Here is a 17,340-nt window from a genome sequence, read left to right as displayed (position 1 = left end):
CTAGCCCTGAATCGTACAAAAGGCCCCATATTTGGAGGTATCTATGTTGCACGTCTTGCTAGACATTTTCAGGTACCCATTAGGCACCATGAGGAAAAGGAGACAATATTGCCTCCTCACATTTTAGATTACAAGAGCATGGTAGCGCACAAGTTTATTGTTGACAACAAAGATAGGATACTCTTGTATAAACTTAGATTCAATAAGAAACACTTTGAGATTATTATTTTGCCTGCTCCTTTGTTGTTTGATTTGCTTGCAGAAAATTTTCTCATCACATCGGTAGCGGTGAACAATCATCGAGCTCAAGCTTTTACTCCAGAACCTAAACCTGAGCCGGAACCTGAACTGGACCCTTATCGTGCATCATCTGTCCAGTGGGATCCGGGGATGACCAGCCAGTGGTATCTTGATTACACCTCTCATTACACCGGGGAGAGTAGTGGCGGTCCCTGGTATTAGACCAACTTAGGCCAAAAGCCTAAGCTTGGGGGAGTATGTATTTCTCACCGACTTTACATTCATGTTCACACACTAGTCGTCGGTGCTCATACTCTTTCATTGTATTATCCATGCTAGTTTAAATTCCTTTTTCTAGTTTTCTTCTTGTGTGCTTGATAAACCTTGAGAAAAACCAAAAAAAAATTAGTTAGTTTAATTTCCATGCTTGTAGTAGAAATTAAAATGAAAACCCAAAAAGATTTCTCGTTCTTATTTTTACTTTTTGGGAGCTTTCCCATGTAAATAGTTTTATTTTCTTTTCTTTCCTTTGAGGGTCGAGAAGACCATATTGAAAATGCTTAGTGGCTCTCATATGCATGATTGTTTATTTAATTTAGAGCCCATATTACTTGTCTTCTCTTTTGAGTTGAATGCTTGCAGATTACAACTTAGTCCAATGCACGTGCACTCTTATTATTATACACATCGTTCGGTCGTGTAAGTGAAAGGTGTTGGGGAACGTTGCACAAAATTAAAATTTTTCCTACGGTTTCACCAAGATCCATCTATGAGTTCATCTAAGCAACGAGTCAAGGGGAAGAGTTTGCATCTACATACCACTTGTAGATCGAGTGCGGAAGCGTTCAAGGGGATGGTGATGATGGAGTCGTACTCGTCGTGATTCGGATCACCGATGACCAAGTGCTGAACGGACAGCACCTCCGCGTTCAACACACGTACGGGACGGTCGACGTCTCCTCCGTCTTGATCCAGCAAGGAGGAAGGAGAGGTTGAGGAAGGCAGCTCTAAGGGCAGCACGACGGCGTGGTGCAGTTGGTGCAGCAGTATTCCGACAGAGCTTCGCCGAGCACGTACGGAGGAGGAGAGGTGTTGGGGAGGGGAGGGGCTGCGCCTTGAGTTGTGGTGTCCAGCAGCCCTCCCCTCACCCCTCTATATATAGGAGGAGAGGGGCAAGGGGGCCGGCCCTCTAGGGGAAACCCTAGAGGGGGGCGGCGGCCAAAGGGTGGGGGGCTTGCCCCCCAAGCAAGGGGGGTGCGCCCCCTTTAGGGTTTCCCCCCAACCCTAGGCACATGGGCCCAAGGGGGGGGGCGCCAAGCCCACTAGGGGCTGGCTGCTATCCCTATGCAGCCCAAGTGGCCCCCCGGGAGGGGTGGTCCCTCCCGGTGGACCCCCGGAACCTTTCTGGTGGTCCCGGTACAATACCGGTATGACCCCGAAACTTTCCGGTGCCCATTTAACAACTTCCCATATATAAAACTTTACCTCCGGACCATTCCGGGACTCCTCGTGACGTCCGGGATCTCATCCGGGACTCCGAACAACATTCGGTAATCACATACTTGTCTTCCTGATAACCCTAGTGTCACCGAACCTTAAGTGTGTAGACCCTACGGGTTCGGGAGACATGCAGACATGACCGAGACTCTCCGGTCAATAACCAACAGCGGGATCTGGATACCCATGTTAGCTCCCACATGCTCTTCGATGATGTCATCGGATGAACCACGATGTCGAGGATTCGATCAAACCCCGTATAGAATTCCCTTTGTCAATCGGTACGTTACTTGCCCGAGACCCGATCATCGGTATCCCAATACCTTGTTCAGTCTCGTTACCGGCAAGTCACTTTACTCGTACCGTAATGCATGATCCCGTGACCAACACTTGGTCACCTTGAGCTCATTATGATGATGCATTACCGAGTGGGCCCAGAGATACCTCTCCGTCATACGGAGTGACAAATCCCAGTCTCGATCCGTGTCAACCCAATAGACACTTTCGGAGATACCTGTAGTGCACCTTTATAATCACCCAGTTACGTTGTGACGTTTGGTACACCCAAAGCACTCTTACGGTATCCGGGAGTTACACGATCTCATGGTCTAAGGAAGAGATACTTGACATTGGAAAAGCTCTAGCAAACGAACTAACCGACCTTTGTGCTATGCTTAAGATTGGGTCTTGTCCATCACATCATTCTCCTAATGATGTGATCCCATTATCAATGACATCCAATGTCCATAGCCAGGAAACCATGACTATCTGTTGATCACAACGAGCTAGTCAACTAGAGGCTCACTAGGGACATATTGTGGTCTATGTATTCACACGTGTATTACGATTTCCGGATAATACAGTTATAGCATGAATAAAAGACTATTATCATGAACAAAGAAATATAATAATAATACTTTTATTATTGCCTCTAGGGCATATTTCCAACAGTCTCACACTTGCACTAGAGTCAATAATCTAGTTACATTGTGATGAATCGAACACCCATAGAGTTTTGGTGTTGATCATGTTTCGCTCGCGAGAGAGGTTTAATCAATGGATCTGCGACATTCAGATCCGTATGTACTTTGCAAATTTCTATGTCTCCATCTTGAACATTTTCACGGATGGAGTTGAAACGACGCTTGATGTGCCTGGTCTTCTTGTGAAATCTGGGCTCCTTCGCAAGGGCAATAGCTCCAGTATTGTCACAGAAAAGTTTGATCGGCCCCGACGCATTGGGTATGACTCCTAGGTCGGTGATGAACTCCTTCACCCAAATAGCTTCATGCGCTGCCTCCGAGGCTGCCATGTACTCCGCTTCACATGTAGATCCCGCCACGATGCTCTGCTTGCAGCTGCACCAGCTTACTACTCCACCATTCAACATATACACGTATCCGGTTTGTGACTTAGAGTCATCCAGATCTGTGTCGAAGCTGGCGTCGACGTAACCCTTTACGACGAGCTCTTCGTCACCTCCATAAACGAGAAACATGTCCTTTGTCCTTTTCAAGTACTTCATGATATTCTTGACCGCTGTCCAGTGTTCCTTGCCGGGATTACTTTGGTATCTGCCTACCAAACTTACGGCAAGGTTTACATCAGGTCTGGTACACAGCATGGCATACATAATAGATCCTATGGCTGAAGCATAGGGGATGACGCTCATCTCTTCTTTATCTTTTGCCGTGGTCGGGCATTGAGCCGAGCTCAATCTCACACCTTGCAATACAGGCAAGAACCCCTTCTTAGACTGATCCATTTTGAACTTCTTCAAAATCTTATCAAGGTATGTGCTTTGTGAAAGACCTATGAGGCGTCTCGATCTATTTCTATAGATCTTGATGCCTAATATATAAGCAGCTTCTCCAAGGTCCTTCATTGAAAAACACTTATTCAAGTAGGCCTTAATGCTGTCCAAGAATTCTATATCATTTCCCATCAAAAGTATGTCATCTACATATAATATGAGAAATGCTACAGAGCTCCCACTCACTTTCTTGTAAACGCAGGCTTCTCCATAAGTCTGCATAAACCCAAACGCTTTGATCATCTCATCAAAGCGAATATTCCAACTCCGAGATGCTTGCACCAGCCCATAAATGGATCGCTGGAGCTTGCATACTTTGTTAGCGTTCTTAGGATCGACAAAACCTTCCGGTTGCATCATATACAGCTCTTCCTTAAGATGCCCGTTAAGGAATGCCGTTTTGACGTCCATCTGCCATATCTCATAATCATAGTATGCGGCAATTGCTAATATGATTCGGACGGACTTAAGCTTCGCTACGGGAGAGAAAGTCTCATCGTAGTCAATCCCTTGAACTTGTCGATAACCCTTAGCGACAAGTCGAGCTTTATAGATGGTGACATTTCCATCCGCGTCCGTCTTCTTCTTAAAGATCCATTTGTTTTCTATCGCTTGCCGATCATTGGGCAAGTCAGTCAAAGTCCATACTTTGTTTTCATACATGGATTCTATCTCGGATTTCATGGCTTCTAGCCATTTGTTGGAATCTGGGCCCGCCATCGCTTCTTCATAGTTCGAAGGTTCACCGTTGTCTAACAACATGATTTCTAGGACAGGGTTGCCATACCACTCTGGTGCGGAACGTGTCCTTGTGGACCTACGAAGTTCAGTAGCAACTTGATCCGGAGTACCTTGATCATCATCATTATTTTCCTCTTCAGTTGGTGTAGGCATCACAGGAACATCTTCCTAAGCTGCACTACTGTCCCGCTCAAGAGGTAGTACTTCATCAAGTTCTACTTTCCTCCCACTTACTTCTTTCGAGAGAAACTCTTTTTCCAGAAAGGATCCATTCTTAGCGACAAAGATCTTGCTCTCGGATCTTAAGTAGAAGGTATACCCAATGGTTTCCTTAGGGTATCCTATGAAGACGCATTTTTCCGACTTGGGTTCGAGCTTCTCAGGTTGAAGTTTCTTGACATAAGCATCGCATGCCCAAACTTTCAGAAATGACAGCTTAGGTTTCTTCCCAAACCATAATTCATACGGTGTCGTCTCAACGGATTTAGACGGTGCCCTATTTAAAGTGAATGTAGCTGTCTCTAGAGCGTATCCCCAAAATGATAGCGGTAAATCGGTAAGAGACATCATAGACCGGACCATATCCAATAGAGTGCAATTACGATGTTCGGACACACCGTTACGCTGAGGTGTTCCAGGCGGCGTGAGTTGGTGAAACGATTCCACATTTCCTTAAGTGTGTACCAAATTCGTGACTTAAGTATTCTCCTCCACGATCTGATCGTAGGAATTTTATCTTTCGGTCATGTTGATTCTCTACCTCATTCTGAAATTCCTTGAACTTTTCAAAGGTCTCAGACTTGTGTTTCATTAAGTAGACATACCCATATCTACTCAAGTCATCAGTGAGAGTGAGAACATAACGATATCCTCCGCGAGCCTCAACGCTCATTGGACCGCACACATCGGTATGTATGATTTCCAACAAGTTGGTTGCTCGCTCCATTGTTCTGGAGAACGGAGTCTTGGTCATCTTGCCCATGAGGCATGGTTCGCATGTGTCAAATGATTCATAATCGAGAGCCTCCAAAAGTCCACCAGCATGGAGTTTCTTCATGCGCTTGACACCAATGTGACCAAGGCGGCAGTGCCACAAGTATGTGGGACTATCGTTATCAACTTTACATCTTTTGGTATTCACACTATGAATATGTGTAACATTACGCTCGAGATTCATTATGAATAAACCATTGACCATAGGGGCATGACCATAAAACATATCTCTCATATAAATAGAACAACCATTATTCTTGGATTTAAATGAGTAGCCATCTTGTATCAAACGAGATACAATGTTCATGCTCAAACTTGGTACAAAATAACAATTATTAAGGTTTATAACTAATCCCGTAGGTAAATGTAGAGGTAGCGTGCCGACTGCGATCACATCGACCTTGGAACCGTTCCCGACGCGCATCGTCACCTCGTCCTTCGCCAGTCTCCGCTTATTCCGCAGCTCCTGCTGTGAGTTACAAATATGAGCAACGGCACCGGTATCAAATACCCAGGAGTTACTACGAGTACTGGTAAGGTACACATCAATTACATGTATATCGAATATACCTTTAGTGTTGCCGGCCTTCTTATCCGCTAAGTATTTGGGGCAGTTCCGCTTCCAGTGACCCTTCCCCTTGCAATAGAAGCACTCAGTCTCAGGCTTGGGTCCATTCTTTGACTTCTTCCCGGCAACTGGCTTACCGGGCGCGGCAACCTCCTTGCCGTCCTTCTTGAAGTTCTTCTTACCCTTGCCCTTCTTGAACTTAGTGGTCTTATTGACCATCAACACTTGATGTTCTTTCTTGATTTCAACCTCTGCTGACTTCAACATAGAAAATACTTCAGGAATGGTCTTTACCATCCCCTGCATATTGTAGTTCATCACAAAGCTCTTGTAGCTTGGTGGGAGCGACTGAAGGATTCTGTCAATGACTGCCTCATCAGGGAGGTTAATATTCAGCTGGGTCATATGGTTGTGCAACCCAGACATCTTGAGTATGTGCTCACTGACAGAACTATTTTCCTCCATCTTACAACTATAGAACTTGTCGGAGATGTCATATCTCTCGACCCGGGCGTGAGCTTGGAAAACTAGTTTCAGCTCTTCGAACATCTCATATGCTCCGTGATGCTCAAAACGCTTTTGGAGCCCCGGTTCTAAGCTGTAAAGCATGCCGCACTGAACGAGGGAGTAATCATCAGCACGAAACTGCCAAGCATTCATAATGTCTTGGTTCTCTGGGACGGGAGCGTCACCTAGCGGTCCTTCTAGGACATATTGTTTCCTGGCAGCTATGAGGATGATCCTCAGGTTCCGGACCCAGTCCGTATAGTTGCTGCCATCATCTTTCAGCTTGGTTTTCTCTAGGAACGCGTTGAAGTTCAAGTTGACATGAGCGTTGGCCATTTGATCTACAAGACATATTTGCAAAAGGTTTTAGACTAAGTTCATGATAATTGAGTTCATCTAATCAAATTATTGAATGAACTCCCACTCAGATTTGACATCCCTCTAGTCATCTAAGTGTTACACGATCCGAGTCGACTAGGCCCGTGTCCGATCATCACATGAGACGGACTAGTCATCGTCGGTGAACATTCTCATGTTGATCGTATCTTCCATACGACTCGTGTTCGACCTTTCGGTCTCCGTGTTCCGAGGCCATGTCTGTACATGCTAGGCTCGTCAAGTTAACCCTAAGTGTTTTGCATGTGTAAAACTGTCTTACACCCGTTGTATGTGAACGTAAGGAATCTATCACACCCGATCATCACGTGGTGCTTCGAAACGACGAACTTTAGCAACGGTGCACAGTTAGGGGAGAACACTTCTTGAAATTGTTGTAAGGGATCATCTTATTTACTACCGTCGTACTAAGTAAACAAGATGCATAAAACATAATAAACATCACATGCAATTATATAAAGTAGTGACATGATATGGCCAATATCATATAGCTCCTTTGATCTTCATCTTCGGGGCTCCATGATCATCTTGTCACCGGCATGACACCATGATCTCCATCATCGTGTCTTCATGAAGTTGTCACGCCAACGACTACTTCTACTTCTATGACTAACGCGTTTAGCAATAAAGTAAAGTAGTTTACATGGCGTTCTTCAATGACACGCAGGTCATACAAAAATAAAGACAACTCCTAAGGCTCCTGCCGGTTGTCATACTCATCGACATGCAAGTCGTGATCCTATTACAAGAACATGATCTCATACATCACAATATATCATTCATCATTCATCACAACTTCTGGCCATATCACATCACATGACAATTGCTGCAAAAACAAGTTAGACGTCCTCTAATTGTTGTTGCATCTTTTACGTGGCTGCAATTGGGTTCTAGCAAGAACGTTTTCTTACCTACGAATAACCACAACGTGATCTTGTCAACTTCTATTTACCCTTCATAAGGACCCTTTTCATCGAATCCACTTCAACTAAAGTGGGAGAGACAGACACCCGCCAGCCACCTTATGCAACTAGTGCATGTTAGTCGGTGGAACCGGTCTCACGTAAGCGTACGTGTAAGGTTGGTCCGGGCCGCTTCATCCCACAATACCGCTGAAGCAAGATAAGACTAGTAGTGGCAAGCAAGTTGAAAAGATCCACGCCCACAACAAAATTGTGTTCTACTCGTGCAAAGAGAACTACGCATAGACCTAGCTCATGATGCCACTGTTGGGGAACGTTGCAGAAAATTAAAATTTTTCCTACGGTTTCACCAAGATCCATCTATGAGTTCATCTAAGCAACGAGTCAAGGGGAAGAGTTTGCATCTACATACCACTTGTAGATCGAGTGCGGAAGCGTTCAAGGGGATGGTGATGATGGAGTCGTACTCGTCGTGATTCGGATCACCGATGACCAAGTGCTGAATGGACAGCACCTCCACGTTCAACACACGTACGGGACGGTCGACGTCTCCTCCGTCTTGATCCAGCAATGAGGAAGGAGAGGTTGAGGAAGGCAGCTCCAAGGGCAGCACGACGGCGTGGTGCAGTTGGTGCAGCAGTATTCCGATAGAGCTTCGCCGAGCACGTACGGAGGAGGAGAGGTGTTGGGGAGGGGAGGGGCTGCGCCTTGAGTTGTGGTGTCCAGCAGCCCTCCCCTCACCCCTCTATATATAGGAGGAGAGGGGCAAGGGGACCGGCCCTCTAGGGGAAACCCTAGAGGGGGGCGGCGGCCAAAGGGTGGGGGGCTTGCCCCCCAAGCAAGGGGGGTGCGCCCCCTTTAGGGTTTCCCCCCAACCCTAGGCGCATGGGCCCAAGGAGGGGGGGGGGCGCCAAGCCCACTAGGGGCTGGCTGCTATCCCTACGCAGCCCAAATGCCCCCCAGGAGGGGTGGTCCCTCCCGGTGGACCCCCGGAACCTTTCCGGTGGTCCCGGTACAATACCGGTATGACCCCGAAACTTTCCGGTGCCCGTTTAACAACTTCCCATATATAAAACTTTACCTCCGGACCATTCCGGGACTCCTCGTGACGTCCGGGATCTCATCCGGGACTCCGAACAACATTCGGTAATCACATACTTGTCTTCCTGTTAACCCTAGCGTCACCGAACCTTAAGTGTGTAGACCCTATGGGTTCGGGAGACATGCAGACATGACCGAGACTCTCCGGTCAATAACCAACAGCAGGATCTGGATACCCATGTTGGCTCCCACATGCTCTTCGATGATGTCATCGGATGAACCACGATGTCGAGGATTCGATCAAACCCCGTATACAATTCCCTTTGTCAATCGGTACGTTACTTGCCTGAGACCCGATCGTCGGTATCCCAATACCTTGTTCAGTCTCGTTACCGGCAAGTCACTTTACTCGTACCGTAATGCATGACCCCGTGACCAAACACTTGGTCACCTTGAGCTCATTATGATGATGCATTACCGAGTGGGCCCAGAGATACCTCTCCGTCATACGAAGTGACAAATCCCAGTCTCGATCCGTGTCAACCCAACAGACACTTTCAGAGATACCTGTAGTGCACCTTTATAATCAGCCAGTTACGTTGTGACGTTTGGTACACCCAAAGCACTCTTACGGTATCCGGGAGTTACACGATCTCATGGTCTAAGGAAGAGATACTTGACATTGGAAAAACTCTAGCAAACGAACTAACCGACCTTTGTGCTATGCTTAAGATTGGGTCTTGTCCATCACATCATTCTCCTAATGATGTGATCCCGTTATCAATGACATCCAATGTCCATAGCCAGGAAACCATGACTATCTGTTGATCACAACGAGCTAGTCAACTAGAGGCTCACTAGGGACATATTGTGGTCTATGTATTCACACGTGTATTACGATTTCCGGATAATACAGTTATAGCATGAATAAAAGACTATTATCATGAACAAAGAAATATAATAATAATACTTTTATTATTGCCTCTAGGGCATATTTCCAACAAAAGGCAATAATGACGATATATGATGGACTTATTGGGATGAGAGAAGCTGGTATGAACTCGACCTCTCTTGTTTTTGTAAATATGATGAGTTCATGGTTTCTGAGTCAGCTTATTATGAAGTAAACATATTTGCAATGACATTTAGAGATTATAGTTGCTTGTGCCATGCTTGATTAGCTTTGAGTTATAATGGTTTACCTTGCGTGCCAACATGCTATTAGAATGATTATGATGTTGTATGATGGGATTGTATCCTCCTATGAATGAATTGAGTGACTCGACTTGGCACATGTTCACGCATGTAGTTGAGACAAAATCAACATAGCCTTCACGATATTTATGTTCATGGTGGAATTAGTTTTAATGCATGTTTATGACTGTTGTCGCTCTCTTAGTTGGTCGCTTCCCAGTCTTTTGCTAGCCTTCACCTATACTAAGTGGGAATACTACTTGTGCATCCAAACTCCTTAAACCCCAAAGTTTTTCCATATGAGTCCACTATACCTTCCTATATGCGGTATTTACCTACCGTTCCAAGTAATTTTGTATGTGCCAAACTCTAAACCTTCAAATGAAATTCTGTTTTGTATGCTCGAGCAGCTCATGTTACAACTAGGGCTGCCTATATCTTCCATGCTATGTGGGTTATTCTCAGAGGAGTGGACTCCGCTCCTCATTCACGAGAAAGGGCCGGTAACCAGGATGCCCAGTCCCATGATCCAAAAAGACCAAAGCAAATCAAAATAATTAAACAAAACTCCCCAGGGCTATTGTTTGTTGGAGGCACTCGTTGTTTCGAGCAAGCCATGGATTGATGCTTGTTGGTGGTTGGGGGAGTATAAACTTTTACCATTCTGCGTGGGAACTGCCTATAATGCATGTAGTATGGAAGATACAACCATCTCATAGTTGTTGCATTGATAGCGAAAGTATTCCGCTCAAAATGTTATTCAATCTCTATTCTAAAATTGAGCTCTGGCACCTCTACAAATCCCTGCTTCCCTCTGTGAAGGGCCTATCTATTTATTTTTATGTTGAGTCATAACCCTTCTTATTAAAAAGCACCCGCTGGAGAGCACACTGTTATTTGCGTGTATTACTATTGGTTTATATTGGGTGTGACTTGACTGGATCTCGTTTACCATGAATTACAATGTTTAGTCAGTCCTTGATCTTTAAAGGTGCTCTGCATTTATGTTTTGCGGTCTCAGAAAGGGCTAGCGAGATACCATTTTGTTATATCATGTTATGCATGTTTTGAGAAAGTGTTTTCATCCGAGTTTTATTATTATGGCTCGCTAGCTGATTATGCTATTGATATGAGTAATTGTGAGACCTAAGTGTTATTGTGAGTATGGTTAGTTCATAATATTTGCTGAAACTTGAATGCTGGCTTTTCATGTTTACAACAACAAGAGCAAACAGAGTTTGTAAAAGTTTTTCTTTATCACTTTCAGTTTATCAACTGAATTGCTTGAGGACAAGCAAAGGTTTAAGCTTGGGGGAGTTGATACGTCTCCAACGTATCTACTTTTCCAAACACTTTTGCCCTTGTTTTGGACTCTAACTTGCATGATTTGAATGAAACTAACCCGGACTGACGCTGTTTTCAGCAAAACTGCCATGATGTTGTTTTATGTGTAGAAAAGAAAAGTTCTCGGAATGTCCTGAAAATCCACAGAGGCACTTTTTGGAATTAATAAGAATTTCTGGGTGAAAGAAATACACCAGTGGGCCCAGGGCCTGTCCACGAGACAGGGGGGCGCCCCCCTTGTAGGGCGCGCCCCTATCTCGTGGGCCCCCTGGACCTCCACCGACCTCAACTCCAACTCTATATCTTCCGTCTCGCGGAGAAAAAAATCAAAGAGAAAGTTTCATCGCGTTTTACGACACGGAGCCGCCGCCAAGCCCTAATCTCTCTCGGGAGGGCTGATCTGGAGTCCGTTCGGGGCTCCAGAGAGGGGGATTCGTCGCCGTCGTCATCATCAACCATCCTCCATCACCAATTTCATGATGCTCACCGCCGTGCGTGAGTAATTCCATCGTAGGCTTGCTGGACGGTGATGGGTTGGATGAGATTTATCATGTAATCAAGTTAGTTTTGTTAGGGTTTGATCCCTATTATCCACTATGTTCTGAGATTGATGTTGCTATGCTTAATGCTTGTCACTAGGGCCCGAGTGCCATGATTTCAGACCTGAACCTATTATGTTTTCATGAATATATGTGTGTTCTTGATACTATCTTACAAGTCTACGGTCACCTATTATGTATTATGATCCGACAACCCCGAAGTGATAATAATCGGGATACTTCTCGGTGATGACCGTAGTTTGAGGAGTTCATGTATTCACTATGTGTTAATGCTTTGGTCCGGTTCTCTATTAAAAGGAGGCCTTAATATCCCTTAGTTTCCACTAGGACCCTGCTGCCACGGGAGGGTAGGACAAAAGATGTCATGCAAGTTCTTTTCCATAAGCACGTATGACTATTTGTGGAATACATGCCTACATTACATTGATGAACTGGAGCTAGTTCTGTGTCACCCTATGTTATAGCTATTACATGAGGAATCGCATCCGGCATAATTACCCATCACTGATCCATTGCCTACGAGCTTTTCACATATTGTTCTCCGCTTATTTACTTTTTCATTGCTACTGTTACAATCACTACAAAAACCCCAAAACATTTATCTTTACTTTTGCTACTGTTACCATTATTATCATACTGCTTTGCTACTAAATACTTTGCTGCAAATACTAAGTTATCAAGTTGTGGTTAAATTGACAACTCAACTGCTAATACTCAAGAATATTCTTTGGCTCCCCTTGTGTCGAATCAATAAATTTGGGTTGAATACTTTACCCTCGAAAGCTATTGCGATCCCCTACACTTGTGGGTTATCAGTGCGGCCGTTGAAGCATGCACCGCAACATTGCCACACACGTCAATGTCATCGAATCATGTGGAGGTGAGATGAGTACCTGTGCGGTGGAGCGTCCCGTCGATTCTCTAATACATGGATGCGCACGTCTCCGCTCCCCGTCGTAGCCTCGGCTTCGCTGCTGCGGAAGCTTACAGCCGCGAAGATTGTCATGTCAGGCTGTGCTGCCAGATCTAGGAAGCTGTAGGATTTTTTTACTCGCGAGAGAAATGTGTGATGTAAGCAAGTGTCTAGGTGAGACCTTTTTGCCAGCAAGGAGGACAGTGGCGCGAGACAAACCAAGCGTCGCACGATCATGACCGATCGGACGGCTCGTGAGGCAGATGACGCAAAAAAAAATAAATGAAGCATGCTTCCATGAGTGAATCATAATAAACAAGATATCTCATGTTCTTTCAAAGGAAACCAGTATGATTATGGGTTCATGCTCAAGTCTCAGATTCCAATAGATCAGACAATAGTAAAGTCCAGACTATTTATCTTCGGTTGGCAAATCATTTTTCCCTGCTGGAATCTCAAACTTTGGAACTCTAAATTCATTTGAAATCACCTCAATTTTAGTGGTGAAACAACAAGGAAATAATCTTCAATAGTACTAATTGTAAAGCAAAAGAAGATAATTCCAGTTATTGTTACCAATACAGAGTAAGAATGGCTCGAGGGCACACACCTTGCAGTGGGTTGGCTGCCTACAACAAGGGATACATCCATGTGAAACTCATAAAACTAGAAAACTGCTGATCTATTTATTTTGAACCGGTCATTTAGCAGCATCGGTAAATGTGATCTTGTTTTGGACATTATGAACTCTTAACAGTAGTGACACAAGAAACAATTGTGGAAGATAAAACAATTGTTTTGGACTTAATTGATATGCATCATGCATACCTTCTTTAGTAGCAAGTTCAGTGTAAGGTTTGAGAGAATGGTAGTAAATTTTTGTTCTATTTTCATTGATTTTGAGCATGCTTTCAGATTGCGTCAAACAAACACCAGCATCTTCCTCCTGCTTCCCCACCTGTTTGCCACCTTGCACATGATTAGTTTTATTTTTCCCAGGTGCACACTTAACCTGGGCAAGATGAAAAACATATTTTGTATCAAACTGGTTTCACTTTATTTCGAGCAGAAGGGAAATAATGGACACAATGTTCTAAAGTATTGTTGCTGGTCACTACTATACAACATCTATACAAATGTTCCAAAAAAATACTTTTGCTTGCAGCAATTGATTTTTCTTCTGCACTTTGCAGTCACAACCAATTCTGGATATATTAACAATGCAAACTTGATAAATGAGTACAATAGGTTTATAGGGAGGATAACTAACAAAAAACAATTATACTATACACTACAAAAATATCTGTTCTCATGAAGAAATACGTCGGTTGCGTTAATTACCAACTGAGGAAAATAGTTCATTCATACATCAGAAGCAATGCAACTGAAATTGGAGCACAAAGCACTACCAAACACTCATAGGAGGCAATTACTTTGCAAATAACTGTCAGTGCTCCCAGTTCAGTTAAAAGAGCATAAGGTCCTACTCAAAAAACTTTATGATTCAGAAGCTCATAGACTATTTTTTGTTCTACATTTACCGAAATAAAGAGAATTAATTAGCTAATGATAATGATGCAAACAAAAGAGCTAGCCTATTACCTGGGTGCTCCTTGGAGAACATGCCCGAACAACTCGGACATCCTTATATGCTACTCACATATGGGTTGGATACGGGGGATTTGTGGACTGACTGGACATACCCAGACAAAGTAGGGATTGTGTTTGGGTGGCCTTTTTTCTTCTCTTTTCTGTCCAGGACAATGATCGAACTCTCAAATGGGATGTTTGAGGGGTCCGATTGTAGATGCTCTTAATTTCCAAAATAGAAAACAAATATAAGTTTCAGTGACAAATGAATATTTTTCTACAGTTGGTATATATAACTATACTATTGTGTATAAAGAGAACGGCCATGTAACATGCCATATATTATTAGTCTAATGTGTGATGGCTGCTCAATCTATTTTCTGGTATCCAACATTGCAAATCATTTGGAGATCCAAAGGAGACAGATTCAACATCATATGTATTCAAGTAACAATCAAAGATTATATGTGGTATTTAGGATATGGGTCAAGAACTTTACGTGCAACCTGAGATCAAAACTTATCAACAAAGATAAAAAAACACCAATAGAGATTGCCATTTTTGGGAGGTTAGTTCCATCAAGCTTAATACGACAGCATGCAGAATTTTGCAAAAGCTTTCTATTATTATAACAACATGTTAATCAAACATAATTTGGCAAAACCAATTCTGTGTATGAACATCAATAATAGACCATACCTGTAGTGAGTATGCATTAACCAAAGCATAGGCATATAAGTTCTATGAGACTGACCTACAATCAAGAAGAGAAAATAGATATTATCCAACATCAGAGACCATCCCCACCACATCGATCAGACTTCCGTGTACTGATTGCCCACCACATCGATCAGACTTATGGCCCTGTACTGATTTCCCAGGAGAGCTATGAATCCAATATCCATGTATCAAAAATGAAAATAAACAAGCTGAAACAAAAGCCTCCCTATCACCACCACTTGTATCACTGATCATTATATCTCCATGCTCATTGGCTGCTTGCCCGCTTGTAATTCAACATACATAAGCAAGAGCAGTACAACTAAAGAAAATAGTTTTTTTATTCGCAATATACATTCATATCGCTCTCAGCTAATGCATAATTTGACCGATAATATATCATTTCTGTCTGCATCACAGTGGAAACAAGCAGACAAAAATTCAGGATAACAAATCAATTTTTGGCATAAAAATAGCAATTCTACTTGTATGCAAGCACTTGAATCAAGTTGTATCACCGTGTGAATGCATTGATATGTAGAACAGCGAGCAGCAAAAATAAATAATTGAGATGCAAGCCAGCAGGAGAGGGAGAGCTTTTTTACTCTTATGAGCTCCGTGGAGAGTTCATCAGCTGATTGTACTATGTGCCCACAGCTTCAATGTCTCTCCTGGTCCATCCATCATTGGGGTTGGTACTACCGGCCGGTGCCGCTCGCCATCACTGCAGCAATAATATCCTCGTGGAAGAGGCATGCAGTAGCACCAGTCGTCCCGTTCTGGTGGAGACCACAGCCACGACGCGCTGCTCCTATGAGTGGCCCTTGGCCCGGCTCTCTGCAGCACAGCCACATCACGCGGCGGAGGAGGCCGCTAGCACGTGCCGCAGTCGGTGACCTCAACAACGTCGATGCGGCTCGTCGCTCGGCCTGCACGCGCAAGCGGCAGCCTCGGCACGCTCACCGTCCACAACGATGGCGACCCGTGACGCCCGCACCCGCGCGTTGCCCCCGACGAGACGACGACCTTGGCTGCACTGACCCACTGGAGGCACGGCTAGTGCATAGTGCGCACAGTGGACCCTAGCCCCGATACCTCTACTCCCGGCTGAGACGTGCTCGGTGCACGCGGCGGCCAGCGGTCTGCGTCGCACGGTGTCGCTCCCCGGCACACGGGAACGAGGGAGCGAGGCGGCCATGTCCGACTGGCAGAGCCCCCTCGCGTGTGGCATGGTGGCGATGGGCAACGGCGCCATGGTGGTATCCGCCTGTGTCGGTCGTGTGTGAAAGGGATCGAAGCTGCTGGGAATTTCCTATTCGTGGAACAGGAGCCAGGACAAGTGAATATGTGGTGATTTGCGATGTAGGAGTATTAGGAAAGTTCTGATTCCATCATGATGCAGGAGTATTAGTAAATTGGATCCCCCTTAAAGTCATTTATTTGTTTCCTTAAAATTTGTTATTTATTTCCTAAAGCAAATTGCATTAATGAGATGGATCGCTTGATTTGGATAAGTTGGGAAAGTTAGGATCTGTCTCTTTTTGTACAATAGGAAAGTGTTTGTTTACAAGAAAATAGTGGAGAAAAAGTAAACCGGTCAGATGGTGGGAAGGGAGACGAAAATAAACCGGTTGAAAATAAACCAGTCAAAAATGGAGGGACTATTCAACCAACTCGTCCATTAGAAGTAGAGATTTGCAAATTTCTATGTCTACAATGCTCTGCATGATGCTACTCTAGCTAATTGCTCCCACTTTCAATACGTATCCAGATTGAGACTCAGAGTCATCTACATTAGTGTTAAAGCTTGCATCGGCGTAACCCTTTATGACGAACCCTTTATCACCTCCATAACCGAGAAACATTTCCTTAGTTCTCTAAGGATAATTTTGACCGCTGTCCAATGATCTACTCCTAGATCACTATTGCACCCCCTTGCCAAACTCATAGCAAGGCACACAATAGGTCTGGTACACATCATGGCATACTTTATAGAACCTATGGCCCAGGCATAGGGAATTACTTTCATCCTCTTTCTATCTTCTGTCGTGGTCGGGCTTTGAGTCTTACTCAACTTCACACTTTACAATACAGGCTAGAATTCCTTATTCCATTTTGAACTCCTTCAAAATCTTGTCAAGGTGTGTGCTTTGTGAAAGTCCTATTAAGCATCTCGATTTATCTCTATAGATCTTGATGCCCAATACATAAGTAGCTTTATTGAGGTCTTTTATTGAAAATTTCTTATTCAAGTATCATTTTATGCTATACATAAATTCTATATCATTTCCAATCAACAA

This window comes from Triticum aestivum, chromosome 1B, assembly GCF_018294505.1.
Source record: "Triticum aestivum cultivar Chinese Spring chromosome 1B, IWGSC CS RefSeq v2.1, whole genome shotgun sequence".
NCBI classification, from domain to species: Eukaryota; Viridiplantae; Streptophyta; class Magnoliopsida; order Poales; family Poaceae; genus Triticum; species Triticum aestivum.
The sequence above is the reverse complement of the archived record's forward strand: the minus strand, read 5'-3'. Positions refer to the sequence as shown.